This window comes from Argiope bruennichi, chromosome 3 (assembly GCF_947563725.1).
Source record: "Argiope bruennichi chromosome 3, qqArgBrue1.1, whole genome shotgun sequence".
In the NCBI taxonomy this organism is placed as follows: Eukaryota; Metazoa; Arthropoda; class Arachnida; order Araneae; family Araneidae; genus Argiope; species Argiope bruennichi.
In genome coordinates, this window is record NC_079153.1 from 118,316,808 (window position 1) to 118,343,343 (window position 26,536).

The 26,536-nt window shown below is 30.3% G+C and overlaps 1 protein-coding gene across 1 annotated transcript in view; it reads right to left on the reverse strand.

Annotated features, from left to right (window-relative positions):
• Positions 1-26,536, reverse strand: part of LOC129964135 (neuropilin and tolloid-like protein 2) — a 441,435-nt gene that overhangs the window by 50,921 nt on the left and 363,978 nt on the right. The window lies entirely within an intron of this gene.

Genomic DNA, 26,536 nt, shown 5'->3' on the forward strand with positions numbered 1-26,536 from the left:
TACGATTTTAAGGATAAAAATTAAGAATGTGGTTAAAATCATTACAATTTTATTATTTATTTCTTTTGCTTGGTTTGCAATGGATTTAATAATTCGTGGTTACAATTATTATGGAATTTAATTATTAATATTTCTCAAATTAATTTCTACATGGCTCTACTCTGTGAAAGCATTTTTTACTTAAATTAATACATTAATTAAAAATTAAGAGGAGAAAAAAGATTAAAATATTTTATTATCATCGGGAGCCAATAATTGTACGGAATTTTAAAATTATAGTATTTTAGAAAGTGATAGAAAAATTCTATTACAGAATTCTATCTTTGCAACCATGAAACGCGAAATTTAGTAAAGACAGTCGAATAGCCCATATAATTAAAAAAATAATTATTTCTATTTCTGTTGTTGAAAAATAATTATTAAAAATATTATTTCTCTATTTAGAAGGATTTAAATAAAAGGAAATCAAAACTTTTTAAAAATGAGTAAAATTATTTAAATTACAAGGTATTGGTATAAAAAAGTATTTTACAAGAAAATTCCTCATTTTTATTTATATATCGCGTTAGAGGTTAAGTCAATAAGTCATTACATGCTTGATTGTATTTAATGGATTAAGATTTTTTAAAATTTATCTAATGCATTACTTGCAATATAAAAAAAAATTTCAGTATTCACTTATAAAAACAAGTAAAAACTGTACATAGTTATTGTGAAACATGAAAAAAAATTACTGGTAAATTTAAAATAAAGCAGCATAGGCTGAAAGTTCAGAAAATGAGAACAGTCTTGCTGAAATAGTTTTAAAACGATTCAAATTCTATAAACAAACAAACAAACAAACAAACAAACAAACAAACAAACAACACACACACACACACACACACACACACACACACACACACACACACACACACACACACACACACACACACACACACACACACACACACACACACACACACACACACACACACACACCACGTATCATGGGGTATTTGAAATTATGAGCACAGAAATCTAACGATCAATAGTAGAAACAACAGTTGAAATTAATTTATCTTTTGTTTCACAAGTGTTTCTTTCATAAAAAAGTAAATAAATGTGCAAATCATAGTTCAAACGTAAGAAAATTTTATTGTGCAAAATTAGTGATTAGAAGCAGATAAATGTAGTGATAAAATAAATAACCACTTTTAATAATTCATAACAATAAATAAATAAAAATAATAATTTACATCGTAAAACTAAACAATATTTATTATGCAGCTTTAGAAATCATCGATACAGAAAATGAATGATAAAAATATATAAAGTAAGCGATAAAAACAATGGTTAAATATTCATAACAGAAAATAATTAAAAATAATAATCTAACATTGCAAAGCTAAGTGATATTTAAAATACAGCATTAGAAATTATTATTACGGTTAACTAATGATAAAAATATATCAAATTAGTGACAATAAAACCAAATGGCTTTATTAAATTATATCATTCGGCATAAAAATTTGTTAAAATGAAAGTATAAAAAGATAATAAATTAAGCACACAGAAATAAAATAATAAGAAAGCACAATTTCAATTTCACTTAACAAAATACACCTAACGGAATAATATAAAACAGAAGTAATATCACATGGAATGAAAAAAATTGACAAACTTTTTGCAGATTAATAAATAAATCACCAAATGAAGTTAATTGTTTAGTTCTTAATTTATGTTTCATTCCATGAATTATTCATTATCAAAACTTCAAATGTGATTAATGCTCTTGAAAAACGAGTGTAACTTAGTGTACGAATACTTAATGTTAAGATTTATAATTGAAAAATGATATTTTTGTAAATTTTAATTTATAATTTGTACCATTATCAAGCAATTTTTGCAACATTAGACTCTCAAATTTTTTGAAATGAAACAAATGTTAATTGCTCAAAAATATGAATTAAGTGGATTCTGAATTATTCCTAAAAGAAATGAAAAACGATCCATTTATAAAATTTTCTCAATATTTTTTAATTTTTCAAAAGACAAAGAAAATGATGAATAATGTGGGCAATCAAGGCAATCACTGCTCTTTTGTTTAAATCAAATTACATTTAAAAATCATAAAATATTAAGAAAATGAATCACAATTAACGTAAGTGTTTTTTTTAATAAGTTAGTTGCATTTGGCTTATAAATGGAATGTTTAGCTCAGGGCAAAACGTCCTTTTATTTTAAACGAGCCAAAACATTTTTGTTTCCATAAATAAATAAATTATGAGATTCAATCTCTTGACGTAAAAAAGAAAATAAATATTTGTGCTATCATTTCGTTTCTCAATTTACTTTTAGGAAATAAATTGCGACTTTTAATAAATGATTATATGTTAAGCTTTTGAAAAAGATAACGCCGAATTTCGGTATACCATTTATGCCTCAGGCTTTTAACAGCACGAATTTTTTTATATTTTGCAAAATATTTGAAAATGAACCCTATTTTTTAAGAAAAAGTTTTGACAAAATATTTATTTCGGTTCTGAATATGTAACATTTTTAGCATTATCAAATTTTTATGATTTTAAATATTTGTTTAATTATTCTTTTTAGTTACATGTAAGCTATTGAAGATGTATTTCATAGTTTTGTATTGTTCATTGTGTAATGACGAGGGCGATATTTTAGGCAAAATAATATTTTGAATAATTATCCAAAACGCTTAAATCTGACTGCTAGGATGAAATTTAAAATTTTCTCAGATTTTGAAATGATGTGAATCGATATTCTGAGTATGAAAACGAATTTATGCTATGAAGATAACATAGTTTTGGTATGCTTTAAAATGCTATAGAGAATAAATAACAAGATTCCGTTTTGATGATGATGCATTGGTTTAATGATGATACGTTTGAAGATAATGATGCATACTTTTCGTTGCAAAAAATACAAAAAGTGTTTTCATCTATGAGGTGGTAACAAAAAAATTCATAATTAGTTCTGTTGCAAGCGAATCCGTAGTAATAGGAAGCTATATTCAAAAGCACAGAAAACCCCACCATATTCATAAGTCCTTGTGGTAAAAGGTATCCTTTAAGTGCATTTGCTCCCACTGAAGGGCACCTCAAAAATGAGGAGGAGAAGTTTCCAGTATGGTGGTTGGTTCTCGCCATCCTGGTGAGTATAGAAAAAGATGAGGGTCGACTGCCTCCCATCGATGATTCCCCAAGGGAGGGGTTGTACCTTCGCCGGTAATAGCCTTTAGGACTCAATCACAGTTCTCACCAGTGTTATTGTTTCGGCGTTCCGGTCATTCAGATTTTGCCGTGTAATTTCAAGTAGTTCGGAGTAGCCGGTTACAGATTTAAGCGCATTTGAAATTATGTAGCTCATACTTCTTTGACCACAGCGTGCATGAAATTTGGTGTGTGGTCTTTATATTAAATTTATAGATTTCTATAACATTTTGACGGACATTTATTCAAAGGAAATATATATATACTTGTCTGTTTCGAATGTAAATGAACACTAAGTAGAGAACATAAAGAGTTAGATAAATAAAATTGGTTACACGGTTTTATCACTTAAAATATATATTTGGATAAAAATTCAAGCCAAATTTGACTGTCTATCGGTCTGTGCCTTCTCATGAATGTAAATACGATAACTCAAAAAAAAAAACGCAATAACAAATATAAAAGAGAAATTGTATCTGATTTTGTGACTACATTTGTAGTTCTATGCCAAATTTTAATCGATAAAAAACCATCGAAAATGCATATTTCGGTTTTCTTTATGATACTACGAAGAAAAAATGCTCATATGCGGAACTCTGATAATAATGTTACGAAATTTCCCGGGTTCATTTGGATAGTGGAAGTTATATGCTGTGGAGAACACTCAATCAGCAGGCGGCAGTAGAAAATAAAACAACGACGTTTATTTACACGAAGACACACAGGACAGCACAAGGACGACAACTATATACAGCACAGAAGACGATTATCTTCAGCCGAGACGTGCAGCATACAACAGCCTCTACTGAAGACAGTAGCGCACAGCTTAGTTCCGCACTAGCTTCACTCCGTCGCTGCTTCGCTTATCCCTGGAAGACTAGTTCTTTACCGTCGACTCCACTGGTTCACGACTAGTGCGGCAGCTCCTTTTATAGGTCTCAGGAGGCGGGGCTAGAAGCCTCTCAACCAATCAGGAACGTTCGAGGCGTAACTCGGTTCCTACTGGACGGATCGGGAAAATTCTCGGTGATTCGGGTATAATCTATTTTGGCGCCAAAGTCGCCAAATGGTCGCCAAATTTGTCGCCAAGCTCTGGGACCTCCTATGAAACCAGCTATGCTGGGAAGCAGCATCGCAGATTCGTAACAATAATAATCTGAGTGCTCGGGGGCATTCAAAGACGAGCTTAAGGTTCCTAATTTTTTTTGCAGTAGAGGAGAATTAACGCATTTATAAGAGTTTGCAAGAAAGTTTTGGAAAGAACCATTCTGTCTGATTTAAAAAATAATTGTATTTATTTACTAAGCAAAAATAATATCAATATTTGTTTAATTTCTCTCTTTATACTCATAAAGATATGTAGCTCATATTATATACACTTTTTAAATTTAAATTATGCCTAAATATTTTTTTCCCTCATAGTGTGATGACTTTTTACACATTTCGAATTGGCCTTTTGCGTAATGAAATAAAACCCATGTTCAACAACAGTTATTTTTTTTATTCTTCGTATACGAGAAAATAAGTTATTGTAAAATCTCACGGAAGAGCTCTTTTTCCCAAGGTAATTAATATATGAATAATTTCAAAATTTTTATGAAATGTTGGTTACGCGTGTGGTATCGCTGTATCCTTCCGTTTTGAAACGGAAAATCCAGAGCAAAGCAAAAACGGACCTGGCTCATTTGCAAAACGCATTAACGCTCAGGTCCTAAGTGAGCTATAATTATCTTTTAATACAGATTAATTTACGTAGCGGTCGCCATGGAGGCAGGAGTCCTACTTTTACTCTTCATTAAAGCAAGCTCCTAATACGTTTTTGATGAAATTCCGCCATTATTGGACGGCCTCTTGCCTATCGTTTGTTCAAGACCAGGGATTCCTGTTGCCAAAATGGAGGGACGAAATAAAGAGAACGAATGATTTTCGATTATACGCGAGATCGGTTGCGTGGAAGCAATGGATGTCAACTGGGAATTTGAGTTTAATGAATAAGTTTGCTTTAATGTATCGGAAATACAGGAATAAAGAATTGCTTCTTTAAGTTTTAAACAGCGTGGATATCTGTAGCATGTATTTATTCATTGGGATCTTTATAATTTGAACTAAACAATATAGATGATTTTCAACAAAATTAGAAAATTTCAAAAATTAAAATTAAGATGTAATTTTTTAAAAAAATTAAAACATTAAATTTTTGATTTATTATGAGTAAGAAAACCAAAATTTAGTGAATTAAGTATGATTTCGGAAATTCAACTTATCTGAGTGTCTGTAGATTACTAACTACAGGCACTCATACCTGTAGTTAGGCACTCATATCCATAGGCACTCATACCCATACAAACATACAGGTATACAGGCACTCATACCCATAGTAAACTACAGTATCTGCAGTTTACTATGAATTGAAGGTTGAAGTTTACTAACATGAGAATACATGAGATTAAACAAAAGTACAGACATATGCAATGTGTATCAGTACAGCAATTACAAACTTTCAGGAGAGATAGAATACACATAGACGATGGGAAATCACATAGCGATGCATGGTCGGAAACGCTTTCCTGGCGGGTTAGTGACCACACAAAACACAAGAAACGAAGGGCACGAAAAAGATGAAAAAACATGTTTATTATTCTTACGGAAGAAATGCTGGGAAATCTTTGGCTAGTGTATTCTATAGAGGTCACTACATGACATGACGAGTTTATTAGAGTCTATGACATGACAAGTTTATTAGAGTCTATGACATGATAAGTTTATTAGAGTCTATGCGAGAAAGTTTTTGGAAGACCACTCAAGCTGGTTTATTTTGTATCCATGATGTTTATATCTAATAGAAAAGTAAAAATTCCTGTAATGCAGATTTAATGAAAACGGATAGAATATTATTGAAGAACATTATCAAGCAAAGTAAAAAATAAATAAATAAAATGCTAGGCATTATTTATATTTCTTTAATCTTTTAGAAGTTCCTGTTTTACAAAGCTGAAAATCCAGATTTTTATTTTTTTGATAATTTTTTCCCACGACTTTTGTCAGTTCAAGAGTAATAACTGAAAAAAAACACGAAAATTACTTTAAGTCAAATCTTGTTTCAAAAAAACTTAGATGATTTTTACAATATAAGTTTTTTTTCTTGCCAATTCTTGTTGAAACATTGAGAGGATGAAAAATATAATAGGATTTAAAGATATCAAGAACAATTTTAAACATAAAACACGTTATTCTACTTGAAAAAAGAAATTACTTTTGCATTTATTTCTACCAAGCAAGGTATACAATAAAAAAATGAGACAAACACATTAAGATTATTTTCGCTATTTTTTTCTTATATTTCTTATTTTTTCTTATAAAAAAAATTCTTTTTTTTTTATTTAAAATAGTGGGTTTCCCCAAATAGTAAAAGCAATGCAATTTAAAATTTTTCATATACAAAGAAAAATATTTTAATGTGAATTCTATTTTTATGAATGAAATGGTAGGTGAAGTGGGGGAAACATTGGTAGAAAGCATTAATCGTATAAAAGTGTTAGATTTGTTATTTTATAAAGTGTTTTGGTGAAAAAAATTGGAAATAGCTACAAGTACATTTATTTCTCAGTAGTTTCATGTACGAGTTGTACGTTCGTGTCCTTTATGGAAAAGTAATGTTTATTACTTTATCGTCAAAATCAGAAGTAGAAACTGTAGGTCCAATTAATCTAATAAATAATCAAATATAATATATCTTCTTTTTAATACTTGAATGTAAATAAATGGTATATGAATTAATTCTTCAAAACCTAGAGTTGACCCAGAGTTACCAGATTTGGTCCAAATACATTTTGGGGGATGGGAAGTATATCTTAAAGCAATTTCATAGAAATTTTAATTAATTAAGTTCATTCAAGATTTTGGCGCTTTTCTGAGATGATTTCTGAAATGTCAGTGAGCTAAAATATTTTTTTTTATATTATTTAAATTTAAAACAAAGTTATTTTAATGTTACTAATTTATGCGATCAGCAAACGTTTCTGAACTTGAAATCTTTCAAAATTATTTTTATGCAATATTTGCATCAATATGTGTCATTGTCACAAAGAAATTTCATTGCTTCATCAAATATTTAATCCTGTGAATTCATTTTATTGTTGAAAGCTGCTTGTTGCCATGGCAATTTATGTGGAATAAGAAAGTACTTACAGTATTAAGTAAGGCAACATGCAATTAGAAGATTAATTACCCAAGAAGAAATTTTTAAAAATCGTTCTATGATGTTATAGAACTTAGTTCTTGAAAGAAGAATCGTGTACGTAATAAACAAAACAGAAATAAATAAAAATTAGTAAAACAGAATAAATAAAATTATTAAAATAGCACGGCTGTTTCGTAATTTGTGACTTAAAATTGCTTTTTTGAGGGAATCAGTAACATAAATCGTTACATCAAAAGATTCAACACAGTTAATATTACTGGCGAACGATCAGGCCGCGTAGGATAGTATGGAATAGGTTCATGCAAATTCGAGGAATGAACTAAGTTATAAAAAGGAATGATTACTGAGGTGTTGTGGTCATTCATCTGTTTGCACTGATGTGCCATACTTTATAGAGCTCACGCATGAATAATACCATAAAGAACAAATTATCAGATGAAATGTCTCCACAAAATATTATACTGATGCAGTACGGCAATCAGAAGCCAATCATTAATTCGCTGTGTTAGGGTTTACTATTCTTTTATGTTGTCATCTTGCCTGTGCTTCCAATTTATGTTTATGTATTGTGGTTGATTTCAGGTTGTCGCGGCTCTTCTGTAAGACCACTGGTTATAATAATAAAGTAAACAAATACAACAACACTGCCTTCTGATGTTGCTTTAAGTTAAACGACTGAGAAGGAACTTAATAAACAAAATAGATGTTGATATGAAAACGGAATAAAACAACAGGATGGTAATAACTATAATAAAATTTGCATAAAAGTGTGTAGTTTGTTTAGTAAGAGTAGATTAACTCAGCAAGTTCTACAATAGACCGACATAGGATGAGATCTTTACTGCAAAACTTGAGCATTCAAAATATGGAAGCTTTGCAGAAGGAAAAAGAATATCCCCCTTGAGAAACAATGAACATTACAATATTAATGATTTTAACAGTTCGATAAAAGCCCCAAAATCTGATACAGCTTATTTTTTAAAACAATTTTTCGACCATAGACAAGCAGTTTAGGAATTAGGAGCCTAATTTCTCAGATAGATCAAAACAGAGAATCTTATTGGTTCTTCCTCCATTTTTAAGGATATAATAATATCGGAAGTGTTAAGAAGTTGTTTTCAGTATTCACATCAGATATTTATGCCATTTTCATGGATTTACAAATAATAAAATCGAAGGGCAAGAAAAAAAAATTACAATATGCACAGATTCCAAAAGTTATGGTGAAGCCGTCTTGCATATATCAAAGAAAAGCTATCTGCTAGCATATGTTGAATTAAATTAGTTTTTTCTTTTTTTTTAAACGATGGCCATGATAAAAATTTTTTATTGGATAGCAGACCATGTTGGTATACAGGGAAATGAGGATGCAAAATTGGCAGCAAAAGAAGTTATTGTTATGAAATACTCCTTTAAACTACATAGATCAATTTTTAAAATTAAGTATTCAAAAGAAGGAACAAAATATGTAAGACAATCAAACTCTTAACAAGCTACACTATATGTAATCATCATTCACAGTTTCAAAATAAGCACATGCAAATCATAGAGTTGTAAAGTTGACAAGGATCAGAAATGGTCACAGTCATTTTATCCACAACACTTATTTGAAAGGAGGGCCATTACAAACTTGTTCTGTTTGTAAAGCGATCTTATTTGTAATAAGCACTTTGACTAAATGTATGAATTTTAACAGTTTTAGAATGAAACAATTTAATAATTCACAACCTTCTTTGACAAATTGAAAGACATTTCGAATACAAAATTATTTTATTTTATTTTTGATATTGGGTTTAGCAATTTTATATGATTTCATCATATAGCTTTTCACATTAATTTTCTTTTATAGCTTCTTGATTTTCTTTATTCTGAAGAAGAGGTGAATGTACAAATAAGAATGTACAAACAAGAATTGGAGCTGAGTTTTGCGTAATAAAAATCCAAGCAACCAATTTACAATAGAATACTTATAAAGCAGTAATATTTTTGTAAAAATGCGACGTTTGAATTTTTTTCACAGTATTTTACAAAAATAAATGCATTTTTAAAATGGTAACATTGGAGTTGGTTGCTAATCCCATAAATATGCCCGAAAAATATTGAAACTCTTTAATTAGTTTCAATTATATTGCAATGATATCCAACAAAGCATTTCTTTGTGATGAATTACAAAGAATATTATCTAAATAGCTGACTTTTCTGATTTTTTAATTGATTTGCGGAAAAATATAAACTAATGCAATTAACATATAATCGGTTAATTCAAAAACTAGTTAATCAGATTAGAAATAGGTTGCATAATAACAGTTTAGTTAAATTAGAGGTACTTAGTCTTCTATTTTGAAGATTATTTTGACACTGTCATAATTTTAAACCGTGATTAGATAGCAATTACATATTACAAAAAAAAATATCGAATTTTTTTTTGACATATAAATTATTCAGATTTCAAGTTAAAAAAATATGGTACAGTTTCAAAAACTTACAAATCAACCACACTAACTAACCTCAAGTTAAACGTATGACCACACATTATCGTTTTCTAATGCACTCAGTTGTTGATAACACAATACAAAGAAAACTGGTAAAAAAAAGAATCTGTTTCAGATACGTATTGATTTATATTTCACGAATATGTCAGGGTTTCAAATAGCATAAAAATAAAACTATCTCAACACTCTCAGTTCACATTATTCCAGATTAATAAGATTCTAGAATACTTAGAAAAAAGTTTTATACATATCCAAACTTCATTTTAAATATTGAAATTGAGGAAGACTGATTTCTACCGAAATTTTAAAGTATTTGTGTTTCTATATTTGTTGAAAATATTCTCATATCCCCAGGCTCATTTGTAATGCAGCATCAAGAGAGGAAGAATAGATAAAAAAAAAAATCCTCGCTCCCAAGGTAAAGTATTTTTTGGATTTATGTATTCATCTTTGGTGCTGTGCTACGTGTCGCCATAGATTTGACGCGTGACACTCGCAGTCGTCATTTGTGATTAATAGACTTTCTGCAACTGAGGACAACCCATTCCTCATGAGCACACCCGATTTATCAATCCAGCGCCACATGCGCCTTTTCTTTGGAGAAAGAAAATATTCTTGGGGTGATTGCTTAGCAGCTTACACCCGCTGTCAGAAAATGAGATAGAAATATTACCCTTTTTTTTTGTGCTTATTTCTGCATCCCCGTAAGACGATATCGGGTTCGGACTTTTGAATAAACATCCTTTTTCGTGTATGGAATAGCTGGAGATGGTGAGATGTTTGGCGAGAAATATTTGAGTTTAAATGATTACATTTGGCCCCAGTCGTGTGTTTGGTGCAGGAAAGTAATGAGGTGAAAATGTCTTGATATATATGCATTATAAATAAAGTAATGGGGTATTCTGCTTCTTCTATGAATTGGATATTTAGTTTGAAAAGTAATATGTTGTTTGATTTGTTTTCGGTTCTGAAGATGAGATTCACTCTGTCTGAAATGAATTTTAAATACTGACAGCGCGATAATTAAATAAAAAAAAACATATCAGTTTTCATCTGCATTTCATCAGCTTTTTATATAATGTCGAAGTTTTTGTTTAGTGGTATTAATGTCTCATTTTGAAAGGACATGACTATTATTTTGCAGCGGACCTCTTCATTGTTAATGATGGTCATATAATGAGAATTACACCACAGCTGGCATCCTTTTCTTCGAACTTTCACGCCACACCAACAGGAGACTGTTATATATGTCTGATATTTGTTGGAAGGGAATTTAGAACCTGAAATCCATCGTTATCAAACTTAAACCTTACCACCTAGACATTGTAGCGTTTCATTTGGTAGCTAACTTTCGACATTAAATGGAAGAGTTAATTACTGAAAGGCAGAAAATTACTACACGGGTAGCAGGGTTGAAATAAATTCCTCTTAACGAAGAAAATAGACTCATGTGACCTTTAATGTTACTTTGCTATCCAAAATCTCATTGATGCTTATAATGCTTTGCTGGCCGTATTTGCTCAGTAAATGACTTGAAAGACGTCATAATAACTTTGGTTAGTAAAAGAAATTAATAATAGGGATTTCAATAAAGATCTGTATATATTACTATGTATGTAACCTAATTTTATCGTCCTCGATGCCAGAGGATAGGATTAACTTCTAAATTGTCTTTTCGTCAGAGCTAGGGATAATAGTGAAACAAGAATACCGTTTGTCCAATCTTCAAGATAGTTGAACGATATATATGATCCTTTTAAATAGAGTTTTTTTTTTTCATTTTCCGGCTTTTCAAAATTTGTTTTATAGAAAATTCTCAAACCCACGAAAGATATAACAGAATAATATTTATTTTTCTTATTTGTTACTAAATAATATTTATTCTTACGACACTGTATTAAAATTGCATTGAATGAATATCATCAAATGTACAACTTTTCTTTGTTGTTGTTGCTTATGGCACTTGCCACGGACAAGCCCGCTGTTACAGCGATTTAAGCCGTCTCTTGTTTTTTTAGTAGCGCCAACTAGGGCCAAGAGTACGACTTTGCTACTCCAGGCATCACTCATTCGCTTGCACAACCCCTTTTTACAGGAGGGCACATTCACACATCTCATAGATAAAACAACGGAAGAACAACCATGTCCAAACCGTTACTCGAACCCAGGACGCCCAGACCACGGGGAATACGAGCTACCCCTATGCCAGGACACCGGCATAACTATTCGTTATGATTTGTATTCTTATGATCACCCTCGGATAGAGTCAAATCATTGAGCAACAGTCGTAAGTAGTGGCGTAGGTAGGGCCTGTGCATAAAATGATATTTTCGTCCCCAGGAGTCATTATCTGGATAGCATGTGTAAATATTTCTTCCCCTTACCATTAGTTATAAAATTTGTACAAATGGAGCTCGGGCATAGTATTAGGTTTTGGCCATCACGTTTAGCTTTAATAACTGGCATAAATGCACTCATATTTTGATTCTATGGTGATCTCTAAAATTGACAAGCAAGATATTTATATTTCCCATGTCTCCAGGTCACTATGCATTTGTTCATATGATAATGATGTCTATAACATTGTGTCTGTAACTTTAACCAATTAAATATTACTATTTATGCTCTCTAACATATCCGTAATCATTTATGCTATCTATCGTTTTGCAATATAATGTCTTTTTTACTTCCGAAAGATGTGTAATAAATTGCAAAAATTTAAATTCATGCAATTTGTTTGGTATACATTCATACTATGAACACGAACTGATTCTAGTTCAAATCGATATCATATCAGTAACAATTTGTAATAAAAAAGAAACCACCCGATAAGATGAATAGTTCCTCAAACAATAATGCATAAATAATTATTGCACAAGAGTTGCTCTATAAACAAGTAAACTAATGATCATATCGAAAACTTTTAAATACTCTCCAATGAAGATCTTATCCCCTCTTTTTTCGCATAAAACTGTGGACCTTGGATAAGACAGAGAATGCGTTGCATGGCATTGGCGAACATTTTAACATTGGAAAGTTGGCGAACATTGGCGAGTGTCTTTTTTGTTTTTGTTTTTAAGCATTTTACTGAATTTATCGTAAACAGAATATAACTAGCATGCGAACACGCATTTTTGGATAACGTTGTTATAACCGATTGGAATTAATATTTTACATGGAACTACAACTGCAGTCACAAGTTTGTATACCGAATTTCATTGATTTAAGACATTGCGTTTATGTGTTATTGCGTTTACATGCATGAGAAAGTGCAGTTTAACCCTCCAGCTGCTCATCCCACGATTTCTGCGGGTTGGCAAACAATCCTTTTTTTATTGCATTCAGCGTTTTTAGTCGTTTAGAGTGTTTATTTCAACGAGATATGGTATCAGTTTACTTTCTTTAAAAATATTTGAACCCATTTTCAAACATCACATATAAATAATGATTTTAAAAAAATTACGCAATCAGAGGGTTAATTATGTAAATTTTTTCACAGAATCGGTTCAAAATTTTATAAGAATTTACATTTTTGATGATGGTAAAACTTTGTACCAAATTTTATCTATCTAATTCCTTACGTATTGTATTAATCGAGTGTATTTGTACTTAAACAGCAAGACAAACTTTCTCTGAATTGAATTCGTTTTCAAAACTTGATAGAAATCTACAAATGTGGCCTAGAATTAATAAACTAATTTTCATTCCTCTGCTCAAAGCATTTTAAAATTATTATCTTCACAAATTTAAAAATTATTATATTCACAGATTTAAAAATTATTATGCTGTTATGTTAAAATTATTATGTTTAAAAATTATTCGAAGGTTATCAAAACACTTATAAATTGGTAGAGTCCTAGAGTATTCCACAATTTAGAGATAGTATATCACTCTAGAAACATTAGCATATCAAGAATTAACTACAAAACACTTCTAGAATAGTCAAATATCCAATTTTTTGTTCTGCGTTGAAGTATCATTATGGGAAAAACAATAGGTACGATTTATTTTAGCTTAGTAACTAAATTTCCCAACACAAATTCAGATGGTTTATAAAGCCAATAGAGAATCTGTTTCGATAGAAATTAAAGCATGGAGAAAACGCAGTACCCAAAAATGGGAAGAAAATATGGCTTCCCGCCTTCTATTCATCTTTTCCGACCACCCCTTTTACCCACCTGGTGGACGCCTCCGAGCAAAAACGATGTGTAATTAAAACAGCAGACTTCTTTCTCTCTCCTCCTTTTTGTTATGTTGTGATTTTTTTTCTACATCAAATGGGAGGGACATAGGAGTGGCGGCAGTTGACAAGCACAATTTGTTTTCCCGCTGTGAAATGGAACACTCGTAATAAATGCTAGCCCCGAAACGCAGACGATCGTAATGCGCCCTACCCCTTCTGACAGATATTATTGCCGGGCAATAAACAAAACAAGAATAATTCTCTCCGGTTTTTTCCTTCACTTTATGTGTATGAAATTTAAAAGGAAATGGTTTCGGCGTACTGTGGTGGGAGTCGGGGGGGGAGGAGAGGGGTGAATAGCGGAGGGAAAAAAATATTCGCAATAATAAAATAAGCAAAAGAAAAAAATCGAATATACACCCCTTTCTTCATATGGAAATTCAATTTTTCCTCTTCCCTTACCCGTTTTCATTATGCATTTGTTTATCATCTCCCGCAGAAACTTTCCTTTCCTATTTCTTACGTCAAAGAATCTATTTTCTCGAAATATTACTTGTAATTCGCAAAGCGGGAATCTTCTAAAAAAAAAGGAAGCTTCTCAAAAAATAAGAATAATAAAAAAGAAGAAAGAAAATTACATGCATGTATAAATAAAAACTTACAGGAGGGGGAACACCCTTCCCCTAAAAAAAACATTGTGTTTTTGTTTGTATTCATTAACTACGCGCGTGGGAGGAAAAAAAAATGTATTTTACTTTTACTCAATTGCTGAAAATGATTTTCCTTTTATCATTTAGTGCATGATGAAGATGCAATAGCAATGGAGTTGATCGTTTCGCTCTTGTTTCTTAAAAAAAAAAATCCATGTACGTAAAGTAGATTAAATAATGATTTCATGAAGAAACAATTTCAGCAACAACAACAAAAAATGTTTGAGGTTTTTATTCGATATATATTCTACGATTTTAAATGCTCTTTAAATTGTAATTTTATGCTTTAACAAAGAAAGTAAAAGCAGATAAAATGTTCATATGGATGATAAATTAAGTATTTTTTAACACATGTTGACTAATTATTGTTAAGTTCAATAAGTAGTTTTATTAACAGTGGTGTGGAAATACAATTATATAATTTTGAGTTCCATGAATGAGAATGAATTTTCAAATATTGCAATAACCAATATTTATCTTGAATCTTCACGTCGGAGGTGAAGCATGGATTTTATAGTGTTTATTTAGCATTGTTAGGAAGATAATGTAACGTTCACCGTTTCCCTCACCTGATAATTTGCATTCCGGCCAGATGTAACATCACCTGTTACCACACACATTGTTAAGTGCCTCCGGATTGCCACATGGGCGTCTTCTTTGCAAGTAGAGTCATTGTGACACGTCATTTGTTGTATCCAGATAAAGAACCGCAGATGGACGTGTCGTCGTTTCAAAGAGATCCGCCATATCTTCAAGGGAGAAGAACGCCACAACATCCAGATATTAAACTCTTTTTTCCATTATGAAGGGACTATAATTAACATGTGTTTGGGAAGGGTAAATTACAAAGATGAATCCTTAATAGACATTCCCACGATTGACTGGAGACCATTGAGGAAGCATTGCTGAACGGCTATTCAGTGACAAGGAGCCCAAATGCACCAATGAGAAAATGAGAGGCAGAGATTTGACGGAAATAAAATGGGTCAATTTTTGAAGAGAAAGTGAAGAGCAGTGAGAGTCGTGGAAGAAAAAAGTCGTTGAGACGTGAGTGTTCGAAGGTGTTCTTGATTTTGTGTGAATCTCTGTGCGATTCGGGCTTCTGTGTTAAGATCCACTCGATAAAGGTCAGTGGATTTCTGAAGCTACCCCTGGAGTAGAGTTTAAGCTAACAGCCTGTTAGCGCTTTTTGTAGTGTTTATTCTCTGAATTGATCAAGGACTATTTTATGATTAACTTTCAACTATTGTATAAATTTTGTAAATAATATTACCCTAGATGAGAACAATTTTTTTTGTATACATATGTAAGGTTGTAAATAAAGGAATTGTTTGTTACACTACTTACTCTCTTATTTGATCTGTCAGGATCAAGACATTACAATATGGACAAAACCACCGGAACAGATTATAAATTGAACTATGATGTACATTTTTCGCATACTGTATATTTATTTTTAGAAAGGAGGAATTGTAGCAACTAGCACAATAATAAAATAAAAGTAAATGTCTAATTAATCATTAATTTGAAATAAAAACATGGCAACCAAAGTATTCAAATTACAGGATATTTCCCTTGTTGTTATTTTAAAATTTACCCGGTTTGGCACCTACTTTTTGGTCTCTTTACTCATGGCTTAAATGCTAATTAAAATATTGTTAAAGATATTCATATAATTCCAATAAAAAGAAATAGGAAAGTAAAGAATTATATTTTACGGTTTTGAGAGAATGAATGTTTTGCAAAATTTTTTACAAAAGTTACTATTTTATTCAATCAATCATTCTGTTAATCATATTTAGCATAACAAACAGATTGAATTATGAAGCTCTGCATATCGTTATTTTAGATCATTTCAATAGCTACCTAAAGGAAGATTAAATAATCAACAAAGCAAAGCAATTTGAAGTAATTATTTATTGATCTTAAATAATGGAAATCAAAGCCACATAACTCACTCAGTTTAAATCGTAGTGGAATGAAATTTTTATATTTGAAATGTTAAGATTTCTAAATTATTTTATTAACTATCTTAATAAGATTAAGACCTTTATAATTTTTTTTATATTATGATTTTTATAGAACTGTATTTATGGATTCAAAACCACAAAATATAATATTTTATGTCATTTGAAACATTTTTCTAGCTGAGACTATGTACCTGCCTATAATGATTTAAAAATTAATTACTGGACCATTTTTAGAGTAGACATCCTGTTATATTAGAACTTTTAGTTTAAACTCTTTTGTAGTCAATTACTTTCTGTTTACTTTCCTTGCAGTTTGGAAAGTCATTAAAAATAAGTAAATAATATAAAGACATGCTGAATTATAAGAAATTAATGTAAAATTATAATTCTTTTTTGCAAACATTTTCCTATATTTCTATTAAACAATTATTATTAAAATAAGTGATTTTAAATAAGTAAATATGTAAAAACATTCATCATATTAAATCTGATAAATTAATTTTTTAAATTATCTGATAAGGAAAATTTCTTTTATTCTAATTCACATACACAAAAATATACTTAAATTATTAAAATTTAAAATATTAAATTATAAAAACTTCTTGTACTGTCATGCATATATCAAAAATATATTTGAAATTCAATAAATAAAACAAATCCATTTAATTTCTCATTATATCATTAATACAGAAATTTTAGACTATATTTATCGAAAACAGTGAAAAATAATTCGACGAATAAAAAATTTCAATCGTTTTATGCATATTCAATTCGACAGCTACTGTTTGGATATGAGATCATAGGACCATTCAAATCTGAATCCAAGTATATGAACAATCTTGATTTCTTGTATTTATAAGTTCTATTGCTTTTTTTATTATATTTATAACTTTCAATGAATTTCTTTTAGCTCTATGATTTTTACTTATAATTCAGATGAAATCAGTACAGAAATTGACTGTAAAATTATGTTAAAAATGACAATATTAAAAAGAAATGATATTTATAAAAAAAAGAGGCAAATATCGTCAGAAAACGAATTAAAATATTTCAAACAAGAATTATTATATCTGATATTTAATTTTTTTATGAATATTTCGCTAAGAAAATTTTTATTAATTGTTCTTAAAAACAATGAAGTATTACTTAAAATTTATACTTAGAATAAAAAAGAATTACTTTATAATCTAAGCAATAATACAGAAATTGTAGAATATGTTGAGAATTATTTGTATCACAGAATAAAAGTTTTTCTCCATTATGCGATGAAGTCCATAAGTTTTTTTTCCATGACCATTTTATTCACCTACTGATTCACTAAAACCATGTAATCAGCAAAGAGACTGGCTATAGCACTGTATAAGACATAATAAAAATAAGACTCGCATTTTAAATCTTCTTTTAAAACTATTCAATTATAAAATATTAAAAAAGAATTTATAATTATAAAAAATCAGGCTAGTATCGGTTAGCAAACGATTTAAATCATTTCAAAAAAAATGTAGCATTAAAAAGAATTTATTTTTATAAAAATCAGATTAATATCGGTAGTAAAGGATTTAAAAAATTTCAAACAAGAGTTGGCAACATTTTTTAATATGATAATTTTTTTTTTCTAAAAACCAATATTTAAATCATTTTTTTATTTTTGTGAAGAATGAAATATTGTCTAAAATTCAATAAACAATAAAAAAGCTGCTAATTTATAACCTAAGCTTTAAGGTAGAAATAAATTGCAAAATATCGGGTTATTGATTGATAGAATAAAAGTCTTTTCTTATCATGCAATGAATCATAGAAATGAGCCTTTTTATGCACATTTTATTCATCTGGTGCTTAAAAAACATGTAATCAGCAAAGAGATCGTGTACAATATTATATGAAACATAATGAAAATAAAATTCATATTTTAAAATCTTTTTAAGAACCATCAATTAAAAAAAATCATAAAAAAAGAATTTATATTTATAAAAATTGAGTAAATATCCGCTGCAAACGATTTAAAATATTCAAACAAGAATGATAGCATTTTGAATCTGATTATATATATTTTTTCAAGAATCGTTTTCTAAATTTTTTAAAATTAATTCTTATTTTTGTAAACAATGAAATATTATCTAAAATTCAATAAACAAATAAAGAACAAAAAGGCAATTAATTTATGACTTAAGAAATTACAGAAATTGCAGTTTATAAAGTAATTTTAAATCATAGAATAACAGTCTTTCCCTGCTATATATTTAATTATAGAAATAAACTGCTTCATGCTTATTTTACTCATCAGTTACTAAGATGCGATCATAGAAACATCTTCATTTCATTAAAATTTAAATCCAGTGAGGAGGATGATAAGGGGACACCTGCAGTACTCGCTCTAAGCCTGCTTAACATGATGAATCAATTAAGGAATTCCAAGAGGCGCAAGATTAAATTCATTGTTCTTATCTCCTTATCTTTATAAATATCTAATGCTCCTCAGATGTGAAGGAGATATTAAATATCGCGGAAGCTGATCAGTATCAGAATTGTTTCATTAACTTCTGCTTCGAAGTCGATTATTAGAAGTAAATAGCATTCGTCTTATTTAAGCGTTTCATTTTTATATAATTTAATGTTTAGTTTTTTATTTAAATATTTGTTTCATATTGAATAAATTATTAACCAAACAATATATCTTATAATTTAAAACGAGCACTGCTTGTATGACTGCAAAAGCGTTCAAAATTTCTAATCTATGAAGTATTATGTTTTTTCACGGATTCTAAAAATAAACTCAAATATGAGCACTCGAGGCGTTTTTGGCTTTTTTCAAGATATACAGTTTTTAAGCTCAAGGGGGAGGGGCAGCACTTTTATTAAGAGTATGTAAGAAAGTTTTGGGAAAACTACACCCAAAGTATCAGCTTCTGTGTTCGTATATAAAAAAATATATAAAAATATATATTCGCTTTTCGAAGCAAAAAACCAAATATTTTATGAAAATTTAAAATTATCTTAAGCATGATATGGGATTGTTCATCAAGACGTATGAGATGAACAATTTTTTTTATCGAATTCGTTTCTATAGGCATATGCATTATGAGAGTTCATTGTATTTTATTTTGCTCTTTTTTTGTTTAGTCATGATATATGCTCAATAGCTCGTGATCGACTTTTATGTATAAAAGAAAGAAAAACATGAAACATCCAATAATAATATTTACACAAACGTTCCATCTTTAACACAATTTTGAAAATGACATATTGAGTTTTTGAGTTTGTTATAATTTTGCATAAATTTACAAGTTGATAAATGGATGGATTAAAAGTGAAAAGATTTTTAAAGAATGTAAATAATTTATCTCAAAGATTCAGCATAAAATATTCAAAACTGAAACCCTTTCCTTTAGGAAACAGAAGCTATTAAAGGGCCAATTTCAACTTTTCCATAAAATGCATGCAGAGAATTGCCAAATTTGAAAGATTTATAGAAAAATACTTCAAAATCTCAATTACCAGGAAGATCGTTGAGAATCCATAACCTAGATTGTTCCAAACGGGGCAAAAGTTACTACTGATCTAAATCTTCTACAAAAAGTGTTTACATAAAGAATAAGTCCGCCTTAAATTCGCCGAACCATTTTTCATTTCCAGACATAAAAACCAGTTAAATGCAAAACTCCTCCAAACAGGAGGGATCAACTGAGCAATAATTCTTTAACACTTCTTTCTTTATGGGTATGTATCTCTAATAAAAATATATGAAAAAAAGGAAAGCTTTCCTTATTTTATGCGCTCTCGTATGTGTACCCTGCTTATTTGGAAACAAAACCTGCCTGTTGCGATAGGGATGCTAAAAAATAGCTAGCACCAGGGCTTTTAGATAGAACTTTGGGGTGATGGATAGCCCAGACCCACGCCCCCTCTTTGACGCTCTTCTTCTGACGATGAATTATAGTAGGGAGCAACAGCCACCTGCTAAGAAGAAGTATTTTGCCGAAAGATGGGTAAAGATGGATAAGTTTGTTCCTTTTTTTTTAAAAAAATTCTAAATATATTGGCATCCATTAATAAAAATAAATGGACCCAGAAACTTCTTTAAGGGTAATCTGTTTATTTTTTTCATCCTTAAAGTATATATTTGCTACTTTTTCAGAAGAAAGTGTAAATATCTTCATCTCGTATCTAGCTCACATCAAGTTTTTCTTCCATTTCAAATTTGCTGCTTGGAATTTCGGTAAAAAGTTTTGAAAGTAGTAGTTGTTGGTAAGATGGATAGTTCTGATGGAAAAAAAAATGAAATTTTTTTATTTTTTTTTATTGGCTGGATATGAAAGATGATAATCGAAGCAGTTCGTTTAATCGATCTTGCAGTTCTGACACATTATGCCATTTATTTATTTATTGCATCCACTGCTTTCAACGTTATAATAGGGAACTTGAAATCATAGGGATTCATAAAATATCTTGATAAAGATAAAATAAAAATAAAATTAAGGAAGGTTCATTCTTTAATTCTTATATTGACAGGGAATCTATAAAAAGCAATTTTTTAGATAACAGCAAAATATGATAATAATTCAAGTCATTATTGTAAAAGATTTGGAACTAGATAATGATTTCGAAATGCCTAATATCCCTTATAAGAATGTCACGTAGATACTATGATATATAACTCAATAACACACACAAGGTGTAGAGCTAAACCAATTTATTAACTGAACTCAGAACTGAGAATACAGTGACTGACAAATCTTCTGCTTTTATACAAGCAGGGAAAGTTTCAGAATACTTTTCTGGAGATAGTAAGAAAAGTCCAGAACACTTGTCTGGTAAACTAAAGAAATGCCCAGTATCTTTTGGAACATGAAATAAAGGAAAACATAAAAGAAAGGAACTAAATATTTACATATGAATCGCATTGTCTCTAGCGGGATTAGAACCCATGATTGATTTTGAGACCAGTGCATGACCATTCGGCCATGGAGATTCGACTGTCTTTCTTCAATGCGGCAATAATAATAAGCAATTTGAGATACGAAATTAACTGCAAGGTACGACAGTTTCTTTATTGGAACGGTTGCTTCCAGCTTCATTAGATATTGTCGCTACATTACTGTGTTCAAGGATGCATGTTAAAATGTATTTACATGCAAAATATGATAATAAATCAAGTCATTATTGTAGGTGATTTGGAACTAGATAATGATTTCGAAATGAATACCATCCCTAGAATTGATAATAAGCAATGTGAAGTACGAAATTAACAGCAAGGTATTACAATTTCTTTATTAGAACGGCTGCTTATTTCATGACTGCCAGCTCCATCAGATATTGTCGATACAAAACGCCTCTCAAAGATACATTAAGAAGAAATCACTCGGATTTAGATCCAGTGAATACGTCTTATGTTTGTACCTTGCTAATGGTGAGCGAGTGTTGAATTGCAATGATGCGTGTTTTATTCATTCAAGAAAGTAAAGAACTGATCGCATGTGTTCCATAATTCATGTTATTTATCTAAGGCTGTGACATCATCAGAATGATTCCATTATCAACCTAATTTTCAAAATCTGTTCCAAAGCTTTTCTTTTATATTATTTCGGTGGAATGATGCTTTTTATTTTGCACTTCTAGTTAGACACACACGCACACGCACGCATACACACACACACACACACACACACACACACACACACACGCACACGCACACACGCCCCCCCCCCCCCCTGGAAAACATTTCTGACGTTCTTATGTAGGTTAAAATAGAACAAAAATAAAATCACAGAAAAAAGTTTGTAGAACAATGTATAATAATTGAGAAGAAACTATTAGGATATTTTTGCTAATTTAAGTCTCAAATAAACATGAAGAAGAGAAGAAAGTTTTGTTGCTCGGAAAAAATAATCCCAATAAATCATTTCAGCTAATATCAGAGGACACTAACTATCACATGTTTGTTAACTTTCCGTAATTTCATGAAATGATTTATTAGAGAAACAAATTCAACTCGAAACAGATTTTTCAAAGTCAGCAGAAGGATTATTTCTCTTTCAATTTGACGCCGCCGATTTCGGTTTCATTATATTATTTAAATTTCGCAACGCCACATCGCGGTCCAGGCTTATTAAGACGTTTCCAGGAAACTCCAGTTCAAACAATGCAATGATCTGAACGGAACGCTTTAAGATGCTGTTTTGAGTATTTTGTTCGTGTCTGATGGATGATAATGGATTCCACATCCGCCACGGATGACTGTTAACTACCAGAATTTCTCCTCTCTAACGAGGTCTTGTCATCTGCTTTGAACGCGAACAAATGCAGCGAAGATGGCAAATGGGTTCCCCGATCACAAAGGGGAGAGCTGGACCGTAACAAGGCGGAAGAAAAATAAAAATCGGCAAGGAAGGAATTTTATTTCTTTAGAGATTTCATTCTGACTGCAGTTTCTAGAAATATTCCATTTGGACACTCGTTCTATTTTCGATTACACAGATATTTAATAAATGATAACAACTTGGAATTAATTTATATATTGTTTAAGTCTAGAATTTCCCTGGGATTGAATAATGCTCTAGAATTTCGATTGATTATTTTGTTGTCAACAGAGAATGCGATTTTGTAGCAAGGGGTACCTTCCATGAGGTCACGCCACAGGCTTTATTTTCATTGGTCTAGATCGGGGATAAAAAATTGAGACTTAAAAGGATTTTGGTAAAATTTAAAGGTGTCGTAAAAATTGGAATGATCCACTGAATTTTCTTTTTTGCCCTACAATGAACTTGGATGAATTTTATATTTAAAATTCATATGCTCACCTAGAATTCACTTAGCTTTCAAGTACGAGAAGTTATTGGCTTAGTGTTCGGATTTTGATTTCAGTATGGTGTATAAAGACGACGAATAACTAAAGGTCCTTTACATAATGGCGTGCCATACTTGAGCTGGGGAAAAATTGCTGTATGAAATATCCCGAAAGGTGATCTGTTTAGTAAAAGTTCATATGGCTTAAATACGACTGATCAATCCAATCATATTTAAACCACACAGTATGCAATTTAAAAGATAGACGAAACGCATATTTATGTTTTTATACATTTTTAAACAATAATTGGAATGATGGAAAAATATGAGTCTTCATTTAAATGAATTGAAAGGAAGACAGAATCATGGTAATGGAGTGTACTAAACTATTTAACTCATTTTTTTGTAAATTTTTTAAATAAACTAGGAAATTTATTAAAGACTAAAGGGATTTTAAAAATGTCCTAGTACTTGAGGAAAGAAGCTTATATATAAATATATAAAGTTGGTGATACTAATATAAAACACTTTCTTAAAACTTAATGAACCAGACAAAAACTGGAATAATGAAAACAATGTACCGAGGAAGAAAATTGTACAGAAATGTCATATTCATGTGTTCTTCTCTCTTAGCTAATACATAAAATTATTTATCATAATAATATATATATTCTGAGTTTAAAGTTTTTTTTCCCGTAATATGAACTTTGTTTATGATGATATGGTGTTTAAAAATACACTTTTTATCTTCCTGTAAAAAGTAGTTTTTCAGTTTAATTATTTTTTAAACGTTTTTCAGTTTATTATATAGTTTTATTAATATTATGGAATCGTGAAATCATTTTTTTCTTCTTAATTTACTACAAAGGTAATGCCAGTCCTGTAAAACCAAAATTTCATTAAATAAGCAGATACTTTATTATAATATTAGAAACAGCGCATTGTCATCAAGAAAGGGCACAAACGTACAAAATTCCAAAATACTAGTATAGCAGGTAGTGAGTTAAAATAGCTTTTAAAATGACTTTTTTGTAAACAAAGAGTAAGCCAAGTAAAATAAAAATAGAAAAAATCAGTTGATTTAATAGCAAATTCAATATTTATTGTATGGTGATATATTCATCACAAAAATAACACTGAATCATTCATTCATGTAATATTAAAAATATTGCAAATTTTCCCTTTACGCTGAATGCGTTTTTTTGCAAAATACACTTTTATGATGTGATTTTCATGGACAGAAATAATATAGAAACATGCTTGTTGAAAGTTATATTTCTAAGTTTTCTAATAATCAATTCCACCACGATCTCCTCATGGACATGGTCATTGAAAGGAGTGATTAACTCACTGAATCATTCACATTATAAGGGAATTCATTTGGCAGCCCAAATTAGTTCTTTCTTACCACATTTACCACATCAAATCCATTTATTGTAAGCCATATCATTGACTCTCCGACCCGCCCGAATGCACACGGATAAAGAATACTGAATGACCGGACTGACGCAACAGCAACATTGGCGGGAACTGTGATTAAGCTAAAGGTCATCACCGGCCACGGTACAACCCTTCCCGAAGTAAGTACGCCCTGTTATCGATGGGAGGAGCCAGATCCACATTTTATGTACCCACCATTGTGGCGAGATCCAACCACCATACCGGAAGCATCTCATCCTCATTTCTAGGTGCCCCCCCGGGGGTTATCCATTTATTGTAAAGTTTATCAATCTGCAAATACCAAATAAATCGTTAATGTAAAGAAGGAAGCGAGGAAAAATGTTCAGCTGCGTTGTTCGGCAAAATTCAAAGTAGGGAAAAAAGAATACTTCTGCATCTCTCTTGAAAACAACCGAACAAGAAGACAAAAGGCAGTTCTGCGTGTCATCTCTAGAATATGTTTAACCAAAAAAGATTTGTCCAGTAGTGAGTTAAAAGCTTTTATCACATTTTAGAAACGTGTTTGCAAATTATGACTTTTGCGGACAGCATCATTACTGTGTTGCATAACCATTCTCGATTCATCTCTAAGTGTAAACGTTCTAAAATTCCATCTTTTTTGGAATGTTTTGTTGCAATGATGTCATTTCACAGTCACGTGATAAACAGATGTATATTCCCGTTTCGTTTTTGAAATATAATTCAGATACTACAGGAAGAAAAAAGGAGTGTGATGTTACAGCAAGTCGCAAGCAGATAAGTTTTCCTTTCACACACATAGTTATGTTCATCATGTTAGAGTTGCATCATTTGAACGGACTTTATGGCTATAGTTCTAAGACGTAACAACGATTCAAATTGGAAATTTTATTGGAATAATTAAATAAAAGTACGTTCCCATAAAGAAATATACATTAAGTGCATTTAAAAATTTAAAAAAAGAAATCGTAAATCGTTCCAAAATACCACTTTCAAATGCAAAATATTTAAAAGTATTTTTAAAAATTCAGGTTCTCGTATGATTTTAAAATGACATTTTTTCCATATCTAACACAGAATTCAAGAAACTTCAGATACATTTTACAAAAAATCTTTCGGTAAAATTCTTCCGTTTTTAATAAAATCTTTCGTTAAACTTAACAAATTTATACTAGAATTATATTTGAATTAATTTTTATATTTAATTTAACTTTTAAAACATTAACTATAAGCAAGCTATAATAAAACCTTGCTGATTTGAAGATTACCGGTACGACGGAAACTTCACATAGACATTTTCTTTGCAGAAAATTGAATAACTTAGGTCTTTCTATTCTTTGTATCATTTTGTACATATACTTGTACAGTATACCTGTACATGTTTTTTGTCAGCTAAATAAAAAGATTATATTTAAGAATAAGTTTTGAGATGAACTCCTCTTGTTTTTCACAGATACCTTATTCTACCAGTATAAATAACATAGTAATGTAGACATTTATATCCATTACCTTCAATTACATATTAGAGTAATGAAATGTATCTAGGCATAAATTATTTAA